This window comes from Bos indicus x Bos taurus, unplaced genomic scaffold (assembly GCF_003369695.1).
Source record: "Bos indicus x Bos taurus breed Angus x Brahman F1 hybrid unplaced genomic scaffold, Bos_hybrid_MaternalHap_v2.0 tig00003527_arrow_arrow_obj, whole genome shotgun sequence".
Lineage (NCBI taxonomy): Eukaryota > Metazoa > Chordata > Mammalia > Artiodactyla > Bovidae > Bos > Bos indicus x Bos taurus.
In genome coordinates this window covers 22,452-42,063 of record NW_020867695.1, presented here as the reverse complement: position 1 = coordinate 42,063, position 19,612 = coordinate 22,452, and the positions used below count along the sequence as shown (strand labels likewise).

Genomic DNA, 19,612 nt, shown 5'->3' with positions numbered 1-19,612 from the left:
GGTTTGGGCACCGGACAGGTGCCGGGCAAGTTGGGCGCTCAAGTTTCGCTGCGCCTAGCCCGCAGGAGGTTCAGAGGCCCCTGGCCGCGGGGGTTGGGAGGCGGCGGGCGCCGAAGACCGACACCTCCGGGGCCGCGCGGGCCTGAGCAGCGCATGGGATCGGGGGGAGGCCCCGCTCAGCGAGCGCGGCCGGTCTGGAGTGGCCGCGGTGGAGGGCGCCGAGACCTCCACACCCCTCAGCCAGCCCCCAGCCCGCGCGCACGCACGCACGCACGCCTCCCGGTCAATGGGGGGTCCTGGAAGCCCCTCGGCCCCCCGGGCCCGGCCAGGCGCTTGCTGCTCTGGTGTTGCGGTGTTCGGGGGGCGGGCCCGGCGTCAGCAGGCTGGAGGTCCGGTCGCGGTCGTGCGGCTCAAGTAAGCACGCCCCGCGACGAGAGGTGCGGCCCGTTGGCCCCGACCTGCAGGGCAGAGCCGAAAGGGAGGCGAAGCGCCAAGGCTCTTAGGCGCCCCGAGCCAACCGCCTCCGGCTCCGCCCTATCAGCCGAAGGCGCCCGATCTCGTCTGATCTCGGAAGCTAAGCAGGGTCGGGCCTGGTTAGGATCTTGGATGGAGACCACCTGGGAATCCCGGGTGCTCGAGGCTTTTGCCTACCAGAAGAGGTCCTTTAGCCCCCCGCGCGTCCCGATTCTTGCAATCCCCCCGAAGCCCCAGCCACGACCGGGCCGCGGGGAAGAAGGTGGCCGGGGCACAGAACTACCGCTGCAGACATGGTTGCCTCCGCGCGGCCCGCGAGCCCCTCCGCATTCGCATTCGGTCTCTCCAGGACAACCCGACGACCGGCAGTCCCGGCTCTCCATCTGGGGCTACTTTTGGCTGACTCAGGCAATCCCGGGGCTTGCACGGACTCCAGCCAGACGCCCCAGCCCGGCCCCCACACCCTGCCTCGAGGCACTCACGCATGGCAAGTGCGCACGCACGCACAGATAGATTGCCAAACGGGCTCTATCTTGTTCAACTTATACCGGGGTGGTGTATCTATGCCTGGGAGTCGGACTGCTGTAATAGTGCCTTCTTCCAATTTTAGTTCCTTCGGGAACCTCCATAATCTTTTCCATACCGGCTCTACCCACGCCCATTCCTACTCACCGTGGAGGAGAGTTCCCTTTGCTCCACATCTTCTCCAGCTTTGGTTATTGACAGACATCGCAGTGAGGCCCAATCGACTCATGTGAAGTGGTCCCTCCTTGGAGTTTGGAGTTGAGCCTCTCCAATCATTAGTGATGTGGAGCAAGATGACCTTTTGGAAATGCAGATGCAATGCTGTCACCTCCCTGCTCCAACGGCTCTCGTATTTTCCCAGCATATTGAAGATACGACCACTTCCCTTCAGGCTTGCTCCTCACGTTCTTCTGTGATGTCTTTTGCCTGGAATGCCCTCTGCACTCTTTGGCTTCCATCCCATAGGGCATTTTTCGTTTCTTGAATGTCCTAAGTTTCCCTGGTCACATAGCCTTCCAAGATGCTATTTTCCCTGCCTGAAATTCTTCCTGCATCTCAACCCTGGTTTACCTAGGTTCAACCTATGGACCTCAACGAAATGGTGCCTCTGGAAAGCCTTCCCTGACACCCAGGTTTTGTGGTGAGGGAAGAGGCCCCTCTATAGGTTCTCAAAGGATCTGCCTGTCATGTATCATTAGAGTCGTCTCAGTGAAAGCAGGAACTCTGTGTCTTCTTCTCTCCGCCTTCTATTCCCTGAAACTTATTACATGCCTCCTAGCTCATCGTAGGTGCTCAGTATTTACTTAGTGTGTGAAAGACAGAAAAGCTCTTGGAAGCCTCAAGGGGTCACTTGGCTCGGCACTTTTGATCTCTGTGTATATTTGGCGAGTCAATTCTTTCCTTTCCTGGGTTGATGTGTACACTATATTCGAGGCACAATCTAAGGCATGAAGACATATCCATGCATAGAGGTTCTTGCTTTCAAGGAACTCGTACAGCAGATTTCTACAAGTTAGGGCTTTTCAAATGCTCTAGAAGCATGTGAACGTTCAGTATGCTCCATTTTCATTTCAAAGAAAGATCGTTTGACTTCCATAGCAAAGGTGGAGACCTTCCAACGTTGAGTCCAAGACTTATACCTTGACCATTTCAGGCAAGTCTTGTGGTTCCTTCTGGAGGTGTGTGGCTCTTGCAGAAATGTGAAGATCTTCTGTTGGGGGCCAGAGTGAGGTACTCCGCCCATGGCAAAGGTCATGAGGAAGGAGGCTCGACATACGCAAAGGCGGGATCGAGCCTCAGGAGTCCCCCTGGAAATCCTCGAGCATCTACCCCCATAACCAGAGCCTGCCTACTTTACTACTTTGTGCTCACCTACACCTCTGACTTTACGGGGGGCTGTCCCCCACCACCTCTTTTGGAGAAGGAGTTAACTTAGAGCTCCAGTTTATAATAATTCCTGGGCGTGATAAGAGTGTTTTAACCTACAAACTCCTCTGAAGGTTCTCTGGCCTGCCTGACAGGCTTGTCCGGCCACATGTGATCGCTCACAGCCTCCCAACCGTGAGAGGCACAAGATGCTTTAAACCTTCTAAAAACAGGTTCCTTAGAAAAGTTAGAAAACTATTAGTATAAGTATAATGGGCTAATTAGAAATTGTGTTGGTGAAGGGTTTTTCATTTGTTGAGCCAATGTTTGTTGCTAAGTCTCCATATCCCCTGCCCTTACACACATTAATGAATATATAGAATTAACCTTTGATATTAATCACGTTAGACCTTAGGCTAAGTAAATTCTTTCCTTAACTAAAACCCACTACACCCTCACCCTGTAGGAATGTAACTTTATTTGGGTGGCGTCTGTTTTGAGAATAATCAGCCCTGGAGAAATAAGTGTCCTGATTGACTGACCGCTGTCACAAGGAGAGGGTCGTAAATTGTCAGCAGGGCCCCCTGGCCAGAAGATGATGTAACACCCCTAAGACCTCTGTATACATTTGTGTGAAGCACCTGACTTTAACGAAAGTCAGGACTGCTGTCCCCATGTGACTTTTGCATAACATCTCAGTGTATAAAAGTAGACCATGGAAAATAAAGAATTGGGATCAGTTTCTCAAAATACTGGTCTCCCCATGTCGCTCTCTCTCTCACTCTGGTTGAGTCTCCATCTGGAGCGCGGAACCCACCATGCTTACTAATTATGCCTGGGCTTCTAAGATCCGACCGGGGAGGCCTCAGTGTCTCCTCTCCTTCGGGAGAACGGAAGGACGCCTGCGGCCTACGTAAGTGGTGCAAACTTCTTGTCTTGAAGTTTTATTGGTCTCCCGCGTAAACCAAGCCACTCAGCCTCTTTTCTCCACTGAATTTTCCTACTGAGCTATCCTCATCCTATTACTCTTTATATCTTTGATAAAATATTTAAATAAATAAATAGGTCGCCGACACCGTCCCCGCTTCGAATACCCTGGATCAGCCGGGGCAGGACCCCGGCAATCTTCCATCGTCCTCAGACTTTGGTGTCATTTGCAATCATCCAGAAAGCTTCCAGGTCTAGGTTCCAGACCACCACCACACACAGTCAGTAGTCAACGGAGTGGATTCCAGGAATACGCATTGTTCACCGGCATTACCGTTGATATTGTTGCTGCACACTCAATGCAGTGGGCAGGGCCTGGATTGTCCACTGGGTCTCATGTGGAATGGAAAGAAGGGCTCCCCCCCCCACACACACACCCCCACCCCCACTGTTGACAGCCTTGTGACGAGAAACGGTCCCCGAAACAAGAATCAGACAAACCAGAGAAGCCCAGATGATAGTCCTTGAGATGAAGGAACTAAGCAGCTGGTTGCGATGGCACCAAGGGGAAAGGTTGCTCTTTTTGTCTGCCCCTCTACTCCTTTCTTCCTGGACGCCTTAGGGTTTTGTCATGGAGATTTGAAAGAAAGTGCACAAAAGTCATATGTGTTGAATCAAGATTTTGCATTTAACCATCTCTCAAAAAGGAAGAGAGCTTCACCTGCACATGTTTCTTTCAAAACCGTCAATTGCTTTTCAATTCTGGGGTTTCTCTCTTGCCTTGTTCACTTAGCCTTAACAGTAAAAATCAACGAAAACTACATAAAGATTCACAGATACCAACAAAGGACAGCTTCTGTTTTTGAAATCATCTTTCCATTTAGTAGAACACGAGCTCTATTCTTTGTATTTTGCCTAGGGAATTAGCAATGTCCTGGTTCAGATGGCAAGGCATCCGCGCGCAGGAGACTGGGGTTTGATCCCTGGGTCGGGAAGATCCCGCCGGAGAAGGAAATGGCAACCCACTCCCAGTATCCTCGCCTGGGAAATGCCACGGAGAGAGGAGCCTGAGGGGCCGCAGTCCATGGGTTGTATTAAAGTTGGGCTCAACCCAGCAACTACGAACACAAGTATTTCCAAAGACCACACGCAAGTGTGTGTGTGTGTGTGTGTGTGTGTGTGTGTGTGTGTGTATCTCCTCTTGCCGTCTTGGAGTCTGTCTCGGAATCTTCATGTATTTCTGCCTCTGTATCTCCTGACAGCCAGCCGCCGGCCCGTTCGTCTTGCCCCCGCCTCTCCCAGGCGCTCTGGCTCTGGCTGAGGAGCTTGCGCAGGCCAGCTGTCTCCCTTGGCGTGGGTGCGTGCGAGTGTCTGTGTGTCTGTCTGTGTGCCTGCCTGTGGCTCGTCTGCTCTCTCAGGAAGGTCGAGGGCTTGGCGTGGGGTCAAAGGGGGGGCCTCGGTAGTGCGAAGGGGAGGGGCTGAGGCGCTCCGCTCGACCGCGCCTCCTGGCTTCTGCTGGGTTTGGGCACCGGACAGGTGCCGGGCAAGTTGGGCGCTCAAGTTTCGCTGCGCCTAGGCCCGCAGGAGGTTCAGAGGCCCCTGGGCCGCGGGGGTTGGGAGGCGGCGGGCGCCGAAGACCGACACCTCCGGGGCCGCGCGGGCCTGAGCAGCGCATGGGATCGGGGGAGGCCCCGCTCAGCGAGCGCGGCCGGGTCTGGAGTGGCCGCGGGTGGGAGGGCGCCGAGACCTCCACACCCCTCAGCCCAGCCCCCAGGCCCCGCGCGCACGCACGCACGCACGCCCTCCCGGTCAATGGGGGGTCCTGGAAGCCCCTCGGGCCCCCGGGCCCGGCCAGGCGCTTGCTGCTCTGGTGTTGGCGGTGTTCGGGGGGGCGGGCCGGCGTCAGCAGGCTGGAGTCCGGTCGCGGGTCGTGCGGCTCAAGTACAGCACGCCCCGCGACGAGAGGTGCGGCCCGTTGGCCCGACCTGCAGGGCAGAGCGAAAGGGAGGCGAAGCGCAAGGCTCTTAGGGCGCCCCGAGCCAACCGCCACCGTCTCAGGCCCTATCAGCCTGAAGGCGCCCGATCTCGTCTGATCTCGGAAGCTAAGCAGGGTCGGGCCTGGTTAGGATCTTGGATGGGAGACCACCTGGGAATCCCGGGTGCTCGAGGCTTTTTGCCTACCAGAAGAGGTCCTGTAGCCCCCGCCGCGCGTCCCGATTCTTGGATCCCCCCCGCAGCCCCAGCCCCTCCCGGGCCGCGGGGAGCGGCTGGCCGGGGCCCCGACTCCCGCTGCAGACCTGGGTTGCCTCCACGCGGCCCGCGAGCCCCTCCGCATTCGCATTCGGCTTCCAGGACACCCGACGACCGGCAGTCCCGTCTCCATCTGGGGCTCCTTTGGCTTGCCTCAGGCAATCCCGGGGCTTGCACGGACTCCAGCCAGAGCCCCAGCCCCCGCCCCACCCCCTGTCTCGCAGGCCATCGCGCATGCGCAAGTGCGCACGCACGCACAGATAGATGTGCCCAAACGGGGCATCTATCTTGTTCACTTATACCGTGGGTGTATCTATGCCTGGGAGTCGGACTGCTGAACCATAGGCTACTTCCACTTTTAGTTCCTTCGGGAACCTCCATAATCTTTTCCATACCGGCTCTACCCACGCCCGTTCCTACTCACCGTGGAGGAGAGTTCCCTTTGCTCCACATCTTCTCCAGCACTGGTTATTGACAGACATTGCAGTGAGGCCCAATCGGACTCATGTGAAGTGGTCCCTCCTTGGAGTTTGGAGTTGAGCCTCTCCAATCATTAGTGATGTGGAGCAAGATGACCTTTTGGAAATGCAGATGCAATGCTGTCACCTCCCTGCTCCAACGGCTCTCGTATTTTCCCAGCATATTGACGATACGACCACTTCCCTTCAGGCTTGCTCCTCACGTTCTTCTGTGATGTCTTTTGCCTGGAATGCCCTCTGCACTCTTTGGCTTCCATCCCATAGGGCATTTTTCGTTTCTTGAATGTCCTAAGTTTCCCTGGTCACATAGCCTTCCAAGATGCTATTTTCCCTGCCTGAAATTCTTCCTGCATCTCAACCCTGGTTTACCTAGGTTCAACCTATGGACCTCAACGAAATGGTGCCTCTGGAAAGCCTTCCCTGACACCCAGGTTTTGTGGTGAGGGAAGAGGCCCCTCTATAGGTTCTCAAAGGATCTGCCTGTGATGTATCATTAGAGTCGTCTCAGTGAAAGCAGGAACTCTGTGTCTTCTTCTCTCCGCCTTCTATTCCCTGAAACTTATTACATGCCTCCTAGCTCATCGTAGGTGCTCAGTATTTACTTAGTGTGTGAAAGACAGAAAAGCTCTTGGAAGCCTCAAGGGGTCACTTGGCTCGGCACTTTTGATCTCTGTGTCTATTTGGCGAGTCAATTCTTTCCTTTCCTGGGTTGATGTGTACACTATATTCGAGGCACAATCTAAGGCATGAAGACATATCCATGCATAGAGGTTCTTGCTTTCACGGAACTCGTACAGCAGATTTCTACAAGTTAGGGCTTTTCAAATGCTCTAGAAGCATGTGAACGTTCAGTATGCTCCATTTTCATTTCAAAGAAAGATCGTTTGACTTCCATAGCAAAGGTGGAGACCTTCCAACGTTGAGTCCAAGACTTATACCTTGACCATTTCAGGCAAGTCTTGTGATTCCTTCTGGAGGTGTGTGGCTCTTGCAGAAATGTGAAGATCTTCCATCGTCCTCAGACTTTGGTGTCATTTGCAATCATCCAGAAAGCTTCCAGGTCCAGGTTCCAGACCACCACCACACACAGTCAGTAGCCAACGGAGTGGATTCCAGGAATACGCATTGTTCACCGGCATTACCGTTGATATTGTTGCTGCACACTCAATGCAGTGGGCAGGGCCTGGATTGTCCACTGGGTCTCATGTGGAATGGAAAGAAGGGCTCCCCACCCCCCACAGACCCCCCACCCCCACTGTTGACAGCCTTGTGACGAGAAACGGTCCCCGAAACAAGAATCAGACAAAGCAGAGAAGCCCAGATGATAGTCCTTGAGATGAAGGAACTAAGCAGCTGGTTGAGATGGCACCAAGGGGAAAGGTTGCTCTTTTTGTCTGCCCCTCTACTCCTTTCTTCCTGGACACCTTAGGGCTTCGTCATGGAGATTTGAAAGAAAGTGCACAAAAGTCATATGTGTTGTATCAAGATTTTGAATTTAACCATCTCTCAAAAAGGAAGAGAGCTTCACCTGCACATGTTTCTTTCAAAAACGTCCATTGCTTTTCAATTCTAGGGTTTCTCTCTTGCCTTGTTCACTTAGCCTTAATAGTAAAAATCAACGAAAACTACATAAAGATTCACAGATACCAAAAAGGACAGCTTCTGTTTCTGAAATCATCTTTCCATTTAGTAGAACACGAGCTCTATTCTTTGTATTTTGCCTAGGGAATTAGCAATGTCCTGGTTCAGATGGCAAGGTATCCGCGCGCAGGAGATTGGGGTTCGATCCCTGGGTCCGGAAGATGCCTCCCGTAGAAGGAAATGGCAACCCACTCCAGTATCCTCGCCTGGGAAATGCCACGGACAGAGGAGCCTGATGGGCCGCAGTCCATGGGTCGTATCAAAGTTGGGCTCAACCCAGCAACTACGAACAGAAGTAATTCCAAAGACCACACTCAAGTGTGTGTGTGTGTGTGTGTGTGTGTGTGTGTGTGTGTGTGTCTGTATCTCCTCTTGCCGTCTTTGAGTCTGTCTCGGAATCTTCATGTATTTCTGCCTCTGTATCTCCTGACAGCCAGCCGCCGGCCCGTTCGTCTGGACCCGGCCTCTCCCAGGCGCTCTGGCTCTGGCTGAGGAGCTTGCGCAGGCCAGCTGTCTCCCTTGGCGTGGGTGCGTGCGAGTGTCTGTGTGTCTGTCTGTGTGCCTGCCTGTGGCTCGTCTGCTCTCTCAGGAAGGTCGAGGGCTTGGCGTGGGGTCAAAGGGGGGGCCTCGGTAGTGCGAAGGGGAGGGGCTGAGGCGCTCCGCTCGACCGCGCCTTCCTGGCTTCTGCTGGGTTTGGGCACCGGACAGGTGCCGCGCAAGTTGGGCGCTCAAGTTTCGCTGCGCCTAGGCCCGCAGGAGGTTCAGAGGCCCCTGGGCCGCGGGGGTTGGGAGGCGGCGGGCGCCGAAGACCGACACCTCCGGGGCCGCGCGGGCCTGAGCAGCGCATGGGATCGGGGGAGGCCCCGCTCAGCGAGCGCGGCCGGGTCTGGAGTGGCCGCGGGTGGGAGGGCGCCGAGACCTCCACACCCCTCAGCCCAGCCCCCAGGCCCCGCGCGCACGCACGCACGCACGCCCTCCCGGTCAATGGGGGGTCCTGGAAGCCCCTCGGGCCCCCGGGCCCGGCCAGGCGCTTGCTGCTCTGGTGTTGGCGGTGTTCGGGGGGGCGGGCCGGCGTCAGCAGGCTGGAGTCCGGTCGCGGGTCGTGCGGCTCAAGTACAGCACGCCCCGCGACGAGAGGTGCGGCCCGTTGGCCCGACCTGCAGGGCAGAGCGAAAGGGAGGCGAAGCGCAAGGCTCTTAGGGCGCCCCGAGCCAACCGCCACCGTCTCAGGCCCTATCAGCCTGAAGGCGCCCGATCTCGTCTGATCTCGGAAGCTAAGCAGGGTCGGGCCTGGTTAGGATCTTGGATGGGAGACCACCTGGGAATCCCGGGTGCTCGAGGCTTTTTGCCTACCAGAAGAGGTCCTGTAGCCCCCGCCGCGCGTCCCGATTCTTGGATCCCCCCCGCAGCCCCAGCCCCTCCCGGGCCGCGGGGAGCGGCTGGCCGGGGCCCCGACTCCCGCTGCAGACCTGGGTTGCCTCCACGCGGCCCGCGAGCCCCTCCGCATTCGCATTCGGCTTCCAGGACACCCGACGACCGGCAGTCCCGTCTCCATCTGGGGCTCCTTTGGCTTGCCTCAGGCAATCCCGGGGCTTGCACGGACTCCAGCCAGAGCCCCAGCCCCCGCCCCACCCCCTGTCTCGCAGGCCATCGCGCATGCGCAAGTGCGCACGCACGCACAGATAGATGTGCCCAAACGGGGCATCTATCTTGTTCACTTATACCGTGGGTGTATCTATGCCTGGGAGTCGGACTGCTGAACCATAGGCTACTTCCACTTTTAGTTCCTTCGGGAACCTCCATAATCTTTTCCATACCGGCTCTACCCACGCCCGTTCCTACTCACCGTGGAGGAGAGTTCCCTTTGCTCCACATCTTCTCCAGCACTGGTTATTGACAGACATTGCAGTGAGGCCCAATCGGACTCATGTGAAGTGGTCCCTCCTTGGAGTTTGGAGTTGAGCCTCTCCAATCATTAGTGATGTGGAGCAAGATGACCTTTTGGAAATGCAGATGCAATGCTGTCACCTCCCTGCTCCAACGGCTCTCGTATTTTCCCAGCATATTGACGATACGACCACTTCCCTTCAGGCTTGCTCCTCACGTTCTTCTCTGATGTCTTTTGCCTGGAATGCCCTCTGCACTCTTTGGCTTCCATCCCATAGGGCATTTTTCGTTTCTTGAATGTCCTAAGTTTCCCTGGTCACATAGCCTTCCAAGATGCTATTTTCCCTGCCTGAAATTCTTCCTGCATCTCAACCCTGGTTTACCTAGGTTCAACCTATGGACCTCAACGAAATGGTGCCTCTGGAAAGCCTTCCCTGACACCCAGGTTTTGTGGTGAGGGAAGAGGCCCCTCTATAGGTTCTCAAAGGATCTGCCTGTGATGTATCATTAGAGTCGTCTCAGTGAAAGCAGGAACTCTGTGTCTTCTTCTCTCCGCCTTCTATTCCCTGAAACTTATTACATGCCTCCTAGCTCATCGTAGGTGCTCAGTATTTACTTAGTGTGTGAAAGACAGAAAAGCTCTTGGAAGCCTCAAGGGGTCACTTGGCTCGGCACTTTTGATCTCTGTGTCTATTTGGCGAGTCAATTCTTTCCTTTCCTGGGTTGATGTGTACACTATATTCGAGGCACAATCTAAGGCATGAAGACATATCCATGCATAGAGGTTCTTGCTTTCACGGAACTCGTACAGCAGATTTCTACAAGTTAGGGCTTTTCAAATGCTCTAGAAGCATGTGAACGTTCAGTATGCTCCATTTTCATTTCAAAGAAAGATCGTTTGACTTCCATAGCAAAGGTGGAGACCTTCCAACGTTGAGTCCAAGACTTATACCTTGACCATTTCAGGCAAGTCTTGTGATTCCTTCTGGAGGTGTGTGGCTCTTGCAGAAATGTGAAGATCTTCCATCGTCCTCAGACTTTGGTGTCATTTGCAATCATCCAGAAAGCTTCCAGGTCCAGGTTCCAGACCACCACCACACACAGTCAGTAGCCAACGGAGTGGATTCCAGGAATACGCATTGTTCACCGGCATTACCGTTGATATTGTTGCTGCACACTCAATGCAGTGGGCAGGGCCTGGATTGTCCACTGGGTCTCATGTGGAATGGAAAGAAGGGCTCCCCACCCCCCACAGACCCCCCACCCCCACTGTTGACAGCCTTGTGACGAGAAACGGTCCCCGAAACAAGAATCAGACAAAGCAGAGAAGCCCAGATGATAGTCCTTGAGATGAAGGAACTAAGCAGCTGGTTGAGATGGCACCAAGGGGAAAGGTTGCTCTTTTTGTCTGCCCCTCTACTCCTTTCTTCCTGGACACCTTAGGGCTTCGTCATGGAGATTTGAAAGAAAGTGCACAAAAGTCATATGTGTTGTATCAAGATTTTGAATTTAACCATCTCTCAAAAAGGAAGAGAGCTTCACCTGCACATGTTTCTTTCAAAAACGTCCATTGCTTTTCAATTCTAGGGTTTCTCTCTTGCCTTGTTCACTTAGCCTTAATAGTAAAAATCAACGAAAACTACATAAAGATTCACAGATACCAAAAAGGACAGCTTCTGTTTCTGAAATCATCTTTCCATTTAGTAGAACACGAGCTCTATTCTTTGTATTTTGCCTAGGGAATTAGCAATGTCCTGGTTCAGATGGCAAGGTATCCCACCCAGGAGATTGGGGTTCGATCCCTGGGTCCGGAAGATGCCTCCCGTAGAAGGAAATGGCAACCCACTCCAGTATCCTCGCCTGGGAAATGCCACGGACAGAGGAGCCTGATGGGCCGCAGTCCATGGGTCGTATCAAAGTTGGGCTCAACCCAGCAACTACGAACAGAAGTAATTCCAAAGACCACACTCAAGTGTGTGTGTGTGTGTGTGTGTGTGTGTGTGTGTGTGTCTGTATCTCCTCTTGCCGTCTTTGAGTCTGTCTCGGAATCTTCATGTATTTCTGCCTCTGTATCTCCTGACAGCCAGCCGCCGGCCCGTTCGTCTGGCCCCGGCCTCTCCCAGGCGCTCTGGCTCTGGCTGAGGAGCTTGCGCAGGCCAGCTGTCTCCCTTGGCGTGGGTGCGTGCGAGTGTCTGTGTGTCTGTCTGTGTGCCTGCCTGTGGCTCGTCTGCTCTCTCAGGAAGGTCGAGGGCTTGGCGTGGGGTCAAAGGGGGGGCCTCGGTAGTGCGAAGGGGAGGGGCTGAGGCGCTCCGCTCGACCGCGCCTTCCTGGCTTCTGCTGGGTTTGGGCACCGGACAGGTGCCGCGCAAGTTGGGCGCTCAAGTTTCGCTGCGCCTAGGCCCGCAGGAGGTTCAGAGGCCCCTGGGCCGCGGGGGTTGGGAGGCGGCGGGCGCCGAAGACCGACACCTCCGGGGCCGCGCGGGCCTGAGCAGCGCATGGGATCGGGGGGAGGCCCCGCTCAGCGAGCGCGGCCGGGTCTGGAGTGGCCGCGGGTGGGAGGGCGCCGAGACCTCCACACCCCTCAGCCCAGCCCCCAGGCCCCGCGCGCACGCACGCACGCACGCCCTCCCGGTCAATGGGGGGTCCTGGAAGCCCCTCGGGCCCCCGGGCCCGGCCAGGCGCTTGCTGCTCTGGTGTTGGCGGTGTTCGGGGGGGCGGGCCGGCGTCAGCAGGCTGGAGTCCGGTCGCGGGTCGTGCGGCTCAAGTACAGCACGCCCCGCGACGAGAGGTGCGGCCCGTTGGCCCGACCTGCAGGGCAGAGCGAAAGGGAGGCGAAGCGCAAGGCTCTTAGGGCGCCCCGAGCCAACCGCCACCGTCTCAGGCCCTATCAGCCTGAAGGCGCCCGATCTCGTCTGATCTCGGAAGCTAAGCAGGGTCGGGCCTGGTTAGGATCTTGGATGGGAGACCACCTGGGAATCCCGGGTGCTCGAGGCTTTTTGCCTACCAGAAGAGGTCCTGTAGCCCCCGCCGCGCGTCCCGATTCTTGGATCCCCCCCGCAGCCCCAGCCCCTCCCGGGCCGCGGGGAGCGGCTGGCCGGGGCCCCGACTCCCGCTGCAGACCTGGGTTGCCTCCACGCGGCCCGCGAGCCCCTCCGCATTCGCATTCGGCTTCCAGGACACCCGACGACCGGCAGTCCCGTCTCCATCTGGGGCTCCTTTGGCTTGCCTCAGGCAATCCCGGGGCTTGCACGGACTCCAGCCAGATCCCCAGCACCCCGCCCCACCCCCTGCCTCGCAGGCCATCGCGCATGCGCATGTGCGCACGCACGCACAGATAGATGTGCCCAAACGGGGCATCTATCTTGTTCACTTATACCGTGGGTGGATCTATGCCTGGGAGTCGGACTGCTGAACCATAAGCTACTTCCACTTTTAGTTCCTTCGGGAACCTCCATAATCTTTTCCATACCGGCTCTACCCACGCCCGTTCCTACTCACCGTGGAGGAGAGTTCCCTTTGCTCCACATCTTCTCCAGCACTGGTTATTGACAGACATTGCAGTGAGGCCCAATCGGACTCATGTGAAGTGGTCCCTCCTTGGAGTTTGGAGTTGAGCCTCTCCAATCATTAGTGATGTGGAGCAAGATGACCTTTTGGAAATGCAGATGCAATGCTGTCACCTCCCTGCTCCAACGGCTCTCGTATTTTCCCAGCATATTGAAGATACGACCACTTCCCTTCAGGCTTGCTCCTCACGTTCTTCTCTGATGTCTTTTGCCTGGAATGCCCTCTGCACTCTTTGGCTTCCATCCCATAGGGCATTTTTCGTTTCTTGAATGTCCTAAGTTTCCCTGGTCACATAGCCTTCCAAGATGCTATTTTCCCTGCCTGAAATTCTTCCTGCATCTCAACCCTGGTTTACCTAGGTTCAACCTATGGACCTCAACGAAATGGTGCCTCTGGAAAGCCTTCCCTGACACCCAGGTTTTGTGGTGAGGGAAGAGGCCCCTCTATAGGTTCTCAAAGGATCTGCCTGTGATGTATCATTAGAGTCGTCTCAGTGAAAGCAGGAACTCTGTGTCTTCTTCTCTCCGCCTTCTATTCCCTGAAACTTATTACATGCCTCCTAGCTCATCGTAGGTGCTCAGTATTTACTTAGTGTGTGAAAGACAGAAAAGCTCTTGGAAGCCTCAAGGGGTCACTTGGCTCGGCACTTTTGATCTCTGTGTATATTTGGCGAGTCAATTCTTTCCTTTCCTGGGTTGATGTGTACACTATATTCGAGGCACAATCTAAGGCATGAAGACATATCCATGCATAGAGGTTCTTGCTTTCAAGGAACTCGTACAGCAGATTTCTACAAGTTAGGGCTTTTCAAATGCTCTAGAAGCATGTGAACGTTCAGTATGCTCCATTTTCATTTCAAAGAAAGATCGTTTGACTTCCATAGCAAAGGTGGAGACCTTCCAACGTTGAGTCCAAGACTTATACCTTGACCATTTCAGGCAAGTCTTGTGGTTCCTTCTGGAGGTGTGTGGCTCTTGCAGAAATGTGAAGATCTTCCATCGTCCTCAGACTTTGGTGTCATTTGCAATCATCCAGAAAGCTTCCAGGTCCAGGTTCCAGACCACCACCACACACAGTCAGTAGCCAACGGAGTGGATTCCAGGAATACGCATTGTTCACCGGCATTACCGTTGATATTGTTGCTGCACACTCAATGCAGTGGGCAGGGCCTGGATTGTCCACTGGGTCTCATGTGGAATGGAAAGAAGGGCTCCCCACCCCCCACAGACCCCCCACCCCCACTGTTGACAGCCTTGTGACGAGAAACGGTCCCCGAAACAAGAATCAGACAAAGCAGAGAAGCCCAGATGATAGTCCTTGAGATGAAGGAACTAAGCAGCTGGTTGAGATGGCACCAAGGGGAAAGGTTGCTCTTTTTGTCTGCCCCTCTACTCCTTTCTTCCTGGACACCTTAGGGCTTCGTCATGGAGATTTGAAAGAAAGTGCACAAAAGTCATATGTGTTGTATCAAGATTTTGAATTTAACCATCTCTCAAAAAGGAAGAGAGCTTCACCTGCACATGTTTCTTTCAAAAACGTCCATTGCTTTTCAATTCTAGGGTTTCTCTCTTGCCTTGTTCACTTAGCCTTAATAGTAAAAATCAACGAAAACTACATAAAGATTCACAGATACCAAAAAGGACAGCTTCTGTTTCTGAAATCATCTTTCCATTTAGTAGAACACGAGCTCTATTCTTTGTATTTTGCCTAGGGAATTAGCAATGTCCTGGTTCAGATGGCAAGGTATCCCCACCCAGGAGATTGGGGTTCGATCCCTGGGTCCGGAAGATGCCTCCCGTAGAAGGAAATGGCAACCCACTCCAGTATCCTCGCCTGGGAAATGCCACGGACAGAGGAGCCTGATGGGCCGCAGTCCATGGGTCGTATCAAAGTTGGGCTCAATCCAGCAACTACGAACAGAAGTAATTCCAAAGACCACACTCAAGTGTGTGTGTGTGTGTGTGTGTGTGTGTGTGTGTGTCTGTATCTCCTCTTGCCGTCTTGGAGTCTGTCTCGGAATCTTCATGTATTTCTGCCTCTGTATCTCCTGACAGCCAGCCGCCGGCGCGTTCGTCTGGCCCCGGCCTCTCCCAGGCGCTCTGGTTCTGGCTGAGGAGCTTGCGCAGGCCAGCTGTCTCCCTTGGCGTGGGTGCGTGCGAGTGTCTGTGTGTCTGTCTGTGTGCCTGCCTGTGGCTCGTCTGCTCTCTCAGGAAGGTCGAGGGCTTGGCGTGGGGGCAAAGGGGGGGCCTCGGTAGTGCGAAGGGGAGGGGCTGAGGCGCTCCGCTCGACCGCGCCTTCCTGGCTTCTGCTGGGTTTGGGCACCGGACAGGTGCCGCGCAAGTTGGGCGCTCAAGTTTCGCTGCGCCTAGGCCCGCAGGAGGTTCAGAGGCCCCTGGGCCGCGGGGGTTGGGAGGCGGCGGGCGCCGAAGACCGACACCTCCGGGGCCGCGCGGGCCTGAGCAGCGCATGGGATCGGGGGGAGGCCCCGCTCAGCGAGCGCGGCCGGGTCTGGAGTGGCCGCGGGTGGGAGGGCGCCGAGACCTCCACACCCCTCAGCCCAGCCCCCAGGCCCCGCGCGCACGCACGCACGCACGCCCTCCCGGTCAATGGGGGGTCCTGGAAGCCCCTCGGGCCCCCGGGCCCGGCCAGGCGCTTGCTGCTCTGGTGTTGGCGGTGTTCGGGGGGGCGGGCCGGCGTCAGCAGGCTGGAGTCCGGTCGCGGGTCGTGCGGCTCAAGTACAGCACGCCCCGCGACGAGAGGTGCGGCCCGTTGGCCCGACCTGCAGGGCAGAGCGAAAGGGAGGCGAAGCGCAAGGCTCTTAGGGCGCCCCGAGCCAACCGCCACCGTCTCAGGCCCTATCAGCCTGAAGGCGCCCGATCTCGTCTGATCTCGGAAGCTAAGCAGGGTCGGGCCTGGTTAGGATCTTGGATGGGAGACCACCTGGGAATCCCGGGTGCTCGAGGCTTTTTGCCTACCAGAAGAGGTCCTGTAGCCCCCGCCGCGCGTCCCGATTCTTGGATCCCCCCCGCAGCCCCAGCCCCTCCCGGGCCGCGGGGAGCGGCTGGCCGGGGCCCCGACTCCCGCTGCAGACCTGGGTTGCCTCCGCGCGGCCCGCGAGCCCCTCCGCATTCGCATTCGGCTTCCAGGACACCCGACGACCGGCAGTCCCGTCTCCATCTGGGGCTCCTTTGGCTTGCCTCAGGCAATCCCGGGGCTTGCACCGACTCAAGCCAGATCCCCAGCACCCCCCCCCACCCCCTGCCTCGCAGGCCATCGCGCATGCGCATGTGCGCGCGCACGCACAGATAGATGTGCCCAAACGGGGCATCTATCTTGTTCAATTATACCGTGGGTGGATCTATGCCTGGGAGTCGGACTGCTGAACCATAAGCTACTTCCACTTTTAGTTCCTTCGGGAACCTCCATAATCTTTTCCATACCGGCTCTACCCACGCCCATTCCTACTCACCGTGGAGGAGAGTTCCCTTTGCTCCACATCTTCTCCAGCCTGGTTATTGACAGACATCGCAGTGAGGCCCAATCGGACTCATGTGAAGTGGTCCCTCCTTGGAGTTTGGAGTTGAGCCTCTCCAATCATTAGTGATGTGGAGCAAGATGACCTTTTGGAAATGCAGATGCAATGCTGTCACCTCCCTGCTCCAACGGCTCTCGTATTTTCCCAGCATATTGAAGATACGACCACTTCCCTTCAGGCTTGCTCCTCACGTTCTTCTCTGATGTCTTTTGCCTGGAATGCCCTCTGCACTCTTTGGCTTCCATCCCATAGGGCATTTTTCGTTTCTTGAATGTCCTAAGTTTCCCTGGTCACATAGCCTTCCAAGATGCTATTTTCCCTGCCTGAAATTCTTCCTGCATCTCAACCCTGGTTTACCTAGGTTCAACCTATGGACCTCAACGAAATGGTGCCTCTGGAAAGCCTTCCCTGACACCCAGGTTTTGTGGTGAGGGAAGAGGCCCCTCTATAGGTTCTCAAAGGATCTGCCTGTGATGTATCATTAGAGTCGTCTCAGTGAAAGCAGGAACTCTGTGTCTTCTTCTCTCCGCCTTCTATTCCCTGAAACTTATTACATGCCTCCTAGCTCATCGTAGGTGCTCAGTATTTACTTAGTGTGTGAAAGACAGAAAAGCTCTTGGAAGCCTCAAGGGGTCACTTGGCTCGGCACTTTTGATCTCTGTGTATATTTGGCGAGTCAATTCTTTCCTTTCCTGGGTTGATGTGTACACTATATTCGAGGCACAATCTAAGGCATGAAGACATATCCATGCATAGAGGTTCTTGCTTTCAAGGAACTCGTACAGCAGATTTCTACAAGTTAGGGCTTTTCAAATGCTCTAGAAGCATGTGAACGTTCAGTATGCTCCATTTTCATTTCAAAGAAAGATCGTTTGACTTCCATAGCAAAGGTGGAGACCTTCCAACGTTGAGTCCAAGACTTATACCTTGACCATTTCAGGCAAGTCTTGTGGTTCCTTCTGGAGGTGTGTGGCTCTTGCAGAAATGTGAAGATCTTACCCTGTAGGAATGTAACTTTATTTGGGTGGCGTCTGTTTTGAGAATAATCAGCCCTGGAGAAATAAGTGTCCTGATTGACTGACCGCTGTCACAAGGAGAGGGTCGTAAATTGTCAGCAGGGCCCCCTGGCCAGAAGATGATGTAACACCCCTAAGACCTCTGTATACATTTGTGTGAAGCACCTGACTTTAATGAAAGTCAGGACTGCTGTCCCCATGTGACTTTTGCATAACATCTCAGTGTATAAAAGTAGACCATGGAAAATAAAGAATTGGGATCAGTTTCTCAAAATACTGGTCTCCCCATGTCGCTCTCTCTCTCACTCTGGTTGAGTCTCCATCTGGAGCGCGGAACCCACCATGCTTACTAATTATGCCTGGGCTTCTAAGATCCGACCGGGGAGGCCTCAGTGTCTCCTCTCCTTCGGGAGAACGGAAGGATGCCTGCGGCCTACGTAAGTGGTGCAAACTTCTTGTCTTGAAGTTTTATTGGTCTCCCGTCCTCAGACTTTGGTGTCATTTGCAATCATCCAGAAAGCTTCCAGGTCCAGGTTCCAGACCACCACCACACACAGTCAGTAGCCAACGGAGTGGATTCCAGGAATACGCATTGTTCACCGGCATTACCGTTGATATTGTTGCTGCACACTCAATGCAGTGGGCAGGGCCTGGATTGTCCACTGGGTCTCATGTGGAATGGAAAGAAGGGCTCCCCACCCCCCACAGACCCCCCACCCCCACTGTTGACAGCCTTGTGACGAGAAACGGTCCCCGAAACAAGAATCAGACAAAGCAGAGAAGCCCAGATGATAGTCCTTGAGATGAAGGAACTAAGCAGCTGGTTGAGATGGCACCAAGGGGAAAGGTTGCTCTTTTTGTCTGCCCCTCTACTCCTTTCTTCCTGGACACCTTAGGGCTTCGTCATGGAGATTTGAAAGAAAGTGCACAAAAGTCATATGTGTTGTATCAAGATTTTGAATTTAACCATCTCTCAAAAAGGAAGAGAGCTTCACCTGCACATGTTTCTTTCAAAAACGTCCATTGCTTTTCAATTCTAGGGTTTCTCTCTTGCCTTGTTCACTTAGCCTTAATAGTAAAAATCAACGAAAACTACATAAAGATTCACAGATACCAAAAAGGACAGCTTCTGTTTCTGAAATCATCTTTCCATTTAGTAGAACACGAGCTCTATTCTTTGTATTTTGCCTAGGGAATTAGCAATGTCCTGGTTCAGATGGCAAGGTATCCCCACCCAGGAGATTGGGGTTCGATCCCTGGGTCCGGAAGATGCCTCCCGTAGAAGGAAATGGCAACCCACTCCAGTATCCTCGCCTGGGAAATGCCACGGACAGAGGAGCCTGATGGGCCGCAGTCCATGGGTCGTATCAAAGTTGGGCTCAATCCAGCAACTACGAACAGAAGTAATTCCAAAGACCACACTCAAGTGTGTGTGTGTGTGTGTGTGTGTGTGTGTGTGTGTGTCTGTATCTCCTCTTGCCGTCTTGGAGTCTGTCTCGGAATCTTCATGTATTTCTGCCTCTGTATCTCCTGACAGCCAGCCGCCGGCGCGTTCGTCTGGCCCCGGCCTCTCCCAGGCGCTCTGGTTCTGGCTGAGGAGCTTGCGCAGGCCAGCTGTCTCCCTTGGCGTGGGTGCGTGCGAGTGTCTGTGTGTCTGTCTGTGTGCCTGCCTGTGGCTCGTCTGCTCTCTCAGGAAGGTCGAGGGCTTGGCGTGGGGGCAAAGGGGGGGCCTCGGTAGTGCGAAGGGGAGGGGCTGAGGCGCTCCGCTCGACCGCGCCTTCCTGGCTTCTGCTGGGTTTGGGCACCGGACAGGTGCCGCGCAAGTTGGGCGCTCAAGTTTCGCTGCGCCTAGGCCCGCAGGAGGTTCAGAGGCCCCTGGGCCGCGGGGGTTGGGAGGCGGCGGGCGCCGAAGACCGACACCTCCGGGGCCGCGCGGGCCTGAGCAG

At 55.2% G+C, this 19,612-nt stretch overlaps 4 pseudogenes; all 4 read left to right on the top strand.

Annotated features, from left to right (window-relative positions):
- The first annotated feature begins 5,342 nt into the window (after positions 1 to 5,342).
- LOC113889110 lies at positions 5,343 to 5,462 on the top strand (annotated as a pseudogene).
- A 3,422-nt stretch (positions 5,463 to 8,884) lies between these two features.
- On the top strand, positions 8,885 to 9,004 carry LOC113889109 (annotated as a pseudogene).
- A 3,418-nt stretch (positions 9,005 to 12,422) lies between these two features.
- LOC113889108 lies at positions 12,423 to 12,542 on the top strand (annotated as a pseudogene).
- A 3,418-nt stretch (positions 12,543 to 15,960) lies between these two features.
- LOC113889107 lies at positions 15,961 to 16,080 on the top strand (annotated as a pseudogene).
- The last annotated feature ends 3,532 nt before the right edge of the window (positions 16,081 to 19,612 follow it).